The following is a 9,074-nucleotide window of genomic DNA, read 5'->3' as shown; positions in this document are numbered from 1 at the left end:
AGAGAGAGAGAGAGAGAGAGAGTTAAATTACATAGAATTCAGGAAATGAAGTACTCATTTTATCTTTGGTGGCAGTGCTTTCAAAGATGTTTGTACAAAGGAGGAGCCATATGTTGAATATGGAATTGCTATTACTGTGCAATTTCTATTTATCTGATGGTTTTGTTTATCATCTTTTGTCCTCAAAGATTTCACAAAGTTGGCCTGCTGTGCATTTTTTTATGGAGAATGTTAACCATTGCATACACACACACACACACACACACATACACACTTACACATAAATACCAATTCTGAATACCCAGTGACAAGATTAGTATACTGTATCATCATCCATTCAAAGTCACTTTGCCTTTGATATTTCAATAACTTGTTAGCAATTCTTCATGGCAGCTTGTTCTAGGGGATTTTCAATGGCTAAGCCTCCAAACTTTTATATAAGGTTATATAAATGCATAACATATCAAATCCTAATAGAAAGGCACATCATTTTTGGACTACTATAATATATTGCTATCACTTTTCATTTCTAGTGAAGTATGAAAAGTTTTTTTTTTTTATTTACAGCTCCCATTATGATTTTTTAAATGAAAAGTGGTTTATGTTATTCTTTTGTCAATGTGTTGAACTATGCAACTTAGCTCTAATTTTAGATTGAATCTAGTGTCTTAAGAGAAAGATAAAATTGCAATGAAAAAGAATCATATACAGTTACTAACTGCCTGTCTAATCAAAGTGGTGGCAGTAATTTATGTACTAAACTAGTAATTCAGCAGGACATGGGGAGAGAGAATCGTAGGTCATATATTTAGAGTCAGAAAGGACTTTAATGTACATCTAGTTCAATGTACATCTATTTCATTTTAGCGATAAAGATTCTGACAATGTCTTAAAACAAAGGAATTATCTTGTCTCAGACTACTACTCTTGGTTTTTATCTTGTGGGTATCAACACTAGTTAAATCTGTTTTCATATCCATGCTACAAAGGTTATATTTGGGGATTTCATGATCGAAAATTGTCATAGTTCAAAGGAATCTCAAAAAAATATTAAAATCTGGTTAATCAAATTCATGGATGAAAATAATCTCCTCTGTGCTATGTCTGAGAACTGGTCTTCAAGGCATGGTTGAAGACTTCCAATGTGGATAAATTGCCTACCTTCTGAAATGGTATGGATAGTTCTAAGTGCTGGGAATTTCTTCCCATTGGTTGTGGTTCTTCTCTCTGAAGAATACAGAAAAAAAATTCTCTTTTCAGGTGGCAACTCCATAAATAGTTGAAATCATCATGCACAATGGAAATAATTTATTTGTAATCAGAAATTCAGGTTCAAATCCCACCTTTCCCCTTTATTAGGTGTGTGTCACTGTAAGTCACTTTAATTCTCAAGATCTTATTTTCTTCTAAAGTCCCATGAAGCTCTAAATCTGTCGTCCTTTGGTCATGTATGATCTTAGACTTTTGAATCTCCTTCTCATGGTTACTCAGTGTTCTTGTCCTAGGTGAATTCCAACTACCTATTTATAGCCATATGTGATTTTCACTGTGTCTGTTGTAGGATGCACCTCATTCAAAATTCAGTGATAGTTGGAAACATCATAGTAGGATTCCATTATATTTCAAATCACAGCAGCCTGTTGAATAATATTAACAATCCATTTATATTGATTCCAGAATTTATAAATTAGATTCCATTTAAAACTTTGCTAAGGTAGGCAGGGAAAAAATTTGTATCTGTTCTGTTTAGTTGAGGAAAATTAAAACCTGAAGAGATTAAATGACATGACAACAGCAAATAGAGGGTATATCCATAACTTGAAACCTATTGTTATGCCTTAAAGTTCATAGCTCTTTCCATTATTCCATGTGGTTATTAGGATCTTTAAAAGAAGAAACAATGGCAAAAGGTTCCTTATGTGAATTGAGGTAGCAGGTGGAATTTCCCTTGAGGGGGGCAGGAAAGAGCACACTTTGGCTAAAATGCAGAATTCATGTGAGGGAGTAATGTGTAGTAAACCTGCAAAGCTAGTCTATAGTTAGTTTGTGGAGAGTTGTAAATGTCACATAGAGGAGTTTGATTTTAAAAGTAATGGGTAGCTAATTCATCTTGAACAACACAGTGACATGATTGTATCTGAACTTTAAGAGTTCCATCTGATGAATGTAAGCTATATTGAAGAGGGCAGAGGTTCTATGCAAAGAGACAGATTAGGAGGGTATTGCTTCAGTTCAGGTGATGTGGATCTGAATCAGAGTGGTGACAGAGTGAATGGGGAGGAGTGGAGAGATGTGAGAGACGATGAGGAGTAAAATCAACAAAACCTAGGAACAGATTGGTCATGGCCATGAGGAACCACCATGGCCATGGTGTTGAGGATGACTCTGGTATTCTCAAACTTGGTGAGTGAAAGAATAATGGTGCACACTAGTGGTAGAGGAGCTAGGAGAAGCTGACGTATTTATGGGGGAAGATAAGGAGTTACTTTTTGGACATGTGGAGCTTGAAATCCTCAAAGCACATTTATTTGGATATACTGAGCAGTTGGAGATACAGTATTGAACTCAGTTGAGAGTCTGAGGTCATTTTTGTTCATTTGGAAGTTACTTGCATTTAAAGATAATAGTTAAATACAGGAAAGAAGAAAAGAAGGCCCAGGACATAACATTGAGGTAAACCTTAAACCCAACAGGAAAAATTTTGATAGCCCTGGGTGAATTAATTAACTTCTCTAAGTCTCACTTTCCTCATCTATAAAAGGGGTCAATAAAGAACATACTTCACAGCAATTTTGTGAGCATCACATAAGGGAACATATGTAAAGAATTTTATAAATCAAAAAATGCTTTATAAATTTTGATTATTTGTGGTGTGGCTCAAATTATTCTATACTGGGAACTAGATGTTTTTAAACTGGAAAAAGAGAAAAGGTAGAGGTTGTATTTTTCTTTTGAAAAAAATACTATATGGTAGTGTCCATATAGACAGGGTAGTTAGGTGGCACAGTAGATAGAATACCCAGACTGAAATCAAGACGATTCATCCTTATGAGTTTAAATCTGGCCTTAAAATACTAGTTTTGTTTCCTTGGGCAAGTCACTTACCCCTATTTGCCTTGGTTCTTCATCTGTAAAATGAGTTGAAGAAGGAAATGTCAAACCACTCTGGTATCTCTGATAGAAAATTACAAAAAGGGTCACAAAGAGTTGGGGATGACTGGAAAAACTGAACCACAGGGTCCAAATATACACAAACCATTTGAAATATAATTTTAAGGAGTTATAAAATTTAATACAAATGTCTAACCTGGAAGGTAAAATAAAATAAAATGCTCTCCATAACCCCATGAAACCACATAGTTAAAGAGATGAGTCATAAATATTTAGTCAGAAGTCATTATAATAGATCTAGATGGACAATTCTACTTATAAGTAATTAAATTATATAGGGGTGTGCTATATTCAGCTTATACCAGCTCAAGAAAGCAAATTTCTAAATTTTGTTTTTTAATTTTTAGTTATTTTTACCTTATTTTTACAAAGAAAATTCTGAGTTCCAAATCCTCTCCCTCCCTCCAACCTTTTCTCCATGCACTGAGAAGGCAAGCAATATAATAACCATTATACATGTGAATTCATCTAAAACATATTTCCATTTTAGCCATGTTAGCAAGAAAAAAATTTTAAAGTGAAAAATGTATTTGTACTCAGAGTTCATCACTTCTCTTTTTCTAAAGCTGGTCAAAAATTTTCATCATATGTCCTTTGAAGTTGTCTTGGATCATTGTACTTGTCGAAGTAACTAAGTCTTTCAGTGTCAATCATACATACAATAGTGCGGTTTTGCATGCTATGTTCTCCTTGTTTAGTTTGCTCCATTTTGCATCAGTTAATATAATTCTTCCCAGGTTTTTTTTTACTGAAATCATCCCCCTCATCATTTATTGTAGTATACTAGTTTTCCCATCACAATCATAAACCACAACTTGTTCTCCATTCCCCAATTGATGAGTGCCCATATAATTTCCATTTCCTTATCCCCACAAAAGCTATTATAAATCCTTTTTATATATAAGTCACTTCTATACTTCTTTTATCTCTTTGGGATCCAGATAGAGTTGTGTTATTTCTGGGTTAAAGGGTCTGCATGGTTTTATAGTTTTTTTTTTTTGCATAGTTTCATTTTGTTTTCCAGAATTGTTGGGCCAATTCACAATTCCACCAAAAGTTTATTAGTGTAGCTATTTTTCCTCAATCCCTTCTTCATTTATCGTTTCTGAAGTTTAAGTTGGTCCCTCAGAGCTGTTTTATTTTGCCTTTCTCTAATCAATATTGACTGAGAGTATTTTTTTCAAATTAATACATAGAGCATTGCTTCTTTTTATGAAAATTCCCTGTTTATATCCTTTGACAGTTTATCAATTGGGAAATGTTGCTTATGTTTTATAAATTTGACTCATTCCCCTACATATTTAGGAAATGAGGACTTTCACTGGGAAAATTGTTGTAAAATCTGTTGTCACTACTTCATTCTCTATGATACTTTTCATCAAAATGTCATTTCCTTGATTATCAACTCTAGTTAAATTTATTTTTGCTTTGCTCTGATATCATGATTGCTGTCAACGCATTTTTTCACTTCAGGAAAAGCATAAACTATTCTGCTTCAGTCCCTTGCTTTAAAACTGTGGGTGTTTCTGTTTTAAGTGTTTCTCTTACAAAGAATATATTATTGGATTCTAATTTCTAATTCATTCTTGTTATCTCCTTGCACTTTATACCTAAGTTCATGCCATTCACGTTCAATTATGTGTTCCAATTGGCCATTTCCTTTGATTTTACTTTTTTACATTAATCTCTCTCTCTTTTTTATCTTTTCCCATCTCAAGAGTCAGTTTTGCTTCTGACCATTGCCTCATTAGTCTACTCTCCCCTTTATCATCCCATCCCCCTTCTCTTACTTTCCTGTTCAGTAAGATAGATTTCTATATGAATCTATTTGTGTGTATATATGTGTGTTTTCTTTCATCTTTAAATTCATTTTGAAATAGAATTTTATTTTTCAAATTACACATGTAGAAAGTTATTAACATTCCTTTTTAAGTAAAATGTTGAGTTCCAAATCTTTAGCTTTGCTTCCCTCCCTCTTCCCAGGAGTGTAAGCAATTTGATATAGGTTATATCTGTGCAATCATGTAAAACATATTTCTAAATTAGTCATGTTGTGAAAGATGAAACAGAACAAAATAGAGAAATCTAAGAAAAAAAGAAGTGAAAATAGCATGCTATGATCTGCATTCAGACTCCATCTGTTCTTTTTCTGGAGGTAGATAGAATTATCCATCACAGATTATTTTTTTTAATTTGTCTCAGATCATTATATTTCTGCTAAGAGCTACATCAATCATAGTTTATCAACACAGTTTTGCTGTTGCTGTGTACAATGTTCTCCTGGTTCTGTTCACTTCACTTTGCATCAGTTCATGTAAATCTTTCTAGGTTTAAAAATAAATCCTCCTACTCATCATTTGTTAAAGCACAACGGTGTTCCATTACATTCATATACCACAATTTGTCCAGTAATTCCCTAACTGATGGGTATTCCTTCATTTTCCAATCTTTGTTCCCACAAAAAGAGCTGTTACAAGTAATTTTGTGGATGTAGGTCTATTTCCCTTTTTATTTATCTCTTTGGGATACAGACCTTGCAGTGGTATTGCTTGATAAAAGAGTCTACACAGTATGATTGCACTTTTTTGCATAGTTCCAAATTGTCTCCAAAATGGTTAGATTGGTTCACAATTCCACCAATAGTGCATTGGCATTCCAACATTTGCACATGTTTTGCAACATTTATCATTTTCATTTTACCTTATATTAGCCAACCAGATAAGAGTAAGGTGGTACCTCAGAGTGGTTTTAATTCACATTTCTCTTATGAAAGTGAGTTATGACTTTTTCTTATATTACTCTAGATCACTTTGATTGCTTCATTTCAAAACTTCCTGTTCATATAATCTGAACATTTGTTAATTGATAAATGGCTAATATGCTTATAAATCTAAGTCTCTATGTTTTGAGAAATTAAATTTTTATCAGATATGCTTATGGTAAAAATAGCTTCCCAATTTGCTGCTTTCCATCTAATCTTTGTTGCATTAAATTTTTTAACATTTAATTTAATCAAAATTAGTCACTTAGCACTTGTAATGCTTTCTGTATCTTGTTTTGCCATAAATTCTTCCAATCTTTGGACAGGTAAACTATTACTTCCTCTTTTAATTTGCCTGTGGCATCACCATTTATGTCTAAATCATCAACCCATTTTGACCTTATCTTGATATATAAGATGTTGGTCTATATCTAGTTTCTCCCATACTATTTCCCAGTTTTCCCAGAAGTTTTTGTGAAATAGTGAGTTCTTATCCTAGAAGTTGAGATATTTCAGTTTATCACTCTATTGTTATCACTGTTTATCACTGTCATATTAATGACAAAAATTCTTAGCAGTAATATGGATAATCTCATAAAAGAAAGTAAACTGTCTAATCTTATTGAATCTTTTGTTTCACTGTCAAATTTTCTATTCAGCTTTGTTCAGCAATTCTTGAAAATGGTTCATTTCATTAAATATATATTTTGCCCTGAAGAAATATACTCAAATTTGCTTAGAAGGTTGTTTTTCATCATAATTCTTACTCTTTTACTTTTTGGAATATCACATTCTAATTTCCTTTAATGTGGTAGCTCCTAAATCTTGGTGACAGAAGATCCTAACTGTGACTCCATGACATTTGAATCATGTCTTGGCTGCTTGCAATATTTTCTCTTGGACCTGGGAGTTCTGGAAATTTCTCATAATATTACAAGGAATTTTCATTTTGGGATTTCTTTCTGGTAGTGATTTGTGGATTGTTCAAATTTCTATTTTACTCTCTGAATCTAAAATATTGGCTAGGTTTTCTTTTATAATTTCTTGAAATAAGTTGTCCAGGCACCCTTTTTCAGTCATGACCTTGAGGAAAACAATAATTCTTTACTTATCTCTCCTCAATCTATACTATAGGTCAGTTAGTTTTTCCAATAAGGTAGTTAATATTTCCCCCCATTTTTCAATCTTTTGACTTCCTTTATTTCTTAATGTCTCATGGAGTCATTAGTTTTTATTTGCCTAAATTTTCTTTTTTTACTTTAAACAATTTTATTACACAAAGATCATCACATAATTGCATATCTCTCTACTTTGTGCACAATTTTAATTAATCTTTATCTGCACAGAAAGGCTGCTTCTGAACTTTCCTTCTGGTGATGGTAAATACTAAAATTCTGATTTAACAGAATAAGAGTAAAAGTGTGTCATCTGGTTTAAGTTGAAAGGAGAACATCAGTACATGGATCTTGCACCCAGTATTAGGAATGTACAAATGTCTTTATTAAAAAAATACCAAATAAATTATCTTTATCATGGATAATGATGGCAGTAAACCATGATATATTTTGCCAACTGAAGCCAGTAACTGATGGTTATAGTGATTTTCTCAAACATCAACCTTTACTTCAGTCCTCTATCCAACTGACTTCTTTGAAGTTAGCAAAGAACACTGCCTTGAGTCTTGCTTGCCTCACAGATCATGATAGAGCACTATTCTAGGAAATTAGAACATGCCACCTCCCATGCCTCCACCCATGCCACCCATTCCTCCCATGGCAAGTTCTTTCTCTTCTTTAGGAATTTCAGTAACAACTTCTGCTGTAGTTAAAAGAGAAGCTACACGAGCAGCATCCAAAAAAAGCAATTCTTACAACCTTAGTTGGGTGAATAATTCCTTTTGCAACCATATTCACAAAATCTCCAAGCAAGTCGTCATAACCTATCTCTGAGGAGCTTTGTAAAATTTTCTCAACTATTGATGAGCCTTCAACACCCGTATTCTTTGCAATGGTCATTGTGTGGATTTTCAACAACTTCTTATTTATTTATATTCCAATTTTTTATCTTTATTAGCTGGAATTAATTTCTCTAAGGCAGGAATGCATCAAAGCAATGCAAAGCCTCCTCCCAGAACTATGCCTTCTTCAACAGAAGCACATGTCGCTTTAAGTGCATCACTAACCCGGTCTTTCTTTTCATTCACTTCTAAATCACTTTTTCCAACAAACTTTTTTTACAGATTCCCAATCAGAAAGTTTGGCCAAATATTCATTTAACTTTTCTTTTTCATAGTCACTAGTAGTAATGTCTAATTGTTCAACAATTTTGTGAACATGATTCTCAATTTGGGATTTTTCACCTTTTCCTTTCAAAAGCATGGTGTTATTTCTTGTTACCATGACCTCTCCAACCTTTCCAAAGTCATGAGCTTGAATATCTTCAAGATCTAGAGTTGATCATTCTTCTCCCAACACTATTCCACCAGTAGCAATAGCCATATCCTTAAGTTGGTTCTTCCTTTTGTTGCCAAATCCTGGAGCTTTTACTGCAATGACCTGTAGTCCAATTTTTAGTCTGTTCAAAACTAGTGTACTTAGTGCTTCTCCATCGATATCTTCACCAAATATAACTAAAGGTTTATGGTGGGCATTTGCAATCTCAAGCACAGGTACAATCGATTAGACACTAGAGATCTTTTTTTTTTCATTTAAGAAAACATGCATCCTGGAATTCACATTTCTGACCTTTAGCTGTATTAATAAAATATGGAGAGATATAACCTCTGTCAAACGTCATGCCTTCAATAATTTCCAACTCGTCATTCAATGTTTTTCCATCCTTTACTGTGATGACACCCCTTCATCGAACCTTTTCCATTGCTCCAGATATTATGTTGCCAATTTCTTGGTCTCCATTTGCAGAAATTGTAGCAACCTGAGCAATTTCTTCAGGAGTTGTGACAAGTTTAGAGTGCTTCTTAAGTTCAGTAATGACTGCATCAACAGCCAACATCTCACCTCTCCTGATCTCCAGTGGATTTGTTCCTTTGCTAATCTTCTCAAAACCTTCCTTAGCAGTGGAACATGCAAGGACTGTGTAGCAGCAAGCACCCCAAGCGTCCTCAGGGTTTGCAGCTACCACA

At 33.7% G+C, this 9,074-nt stretch overlaps 1 protein-coding gene and 1 pseudogene across 1 annotated transcript in view; one reads left to right on the top strand and one right to left on the bottom strand.

The window, feature by feature from the left end:
* CNTN6 (contactin 6) overlaps window positions 1-9,074 on the top strand; it is a 517,724-nt gene that overhangs the window by 1,166 nt on the left and 507,484 nt on the right. The window lies entirely within an intron of this gene.
* LOC138158354 (60 kDa heat shock protein, mitochondrial pseudogene) overlaps window positions 7,177-9,074 on the bottom strand; it is a 3,999-nt pseudogene continuing 2,101 nt past the window's right edge.

The sequence above is a fragment of the Petaurus breviceps genome, unplaced genomic scaffold (assembly GCF_028583685.1).
Source record: "Petaurus breviceps papuanus isolate PSGF00001 unplaced genomic scaffold, PetGlider_PUasm1.0 174, whole genome shotgun sequence".
Lineage (NCBI taxonomy): Eukaryota > Metazoa > Chordata > Mammalia > Diprotodontia > Petauridae > Petaurus > Petaurus breviceps.
This window is presented reverse-complemented; position numbering and strand designations above follow the sequence as displayed.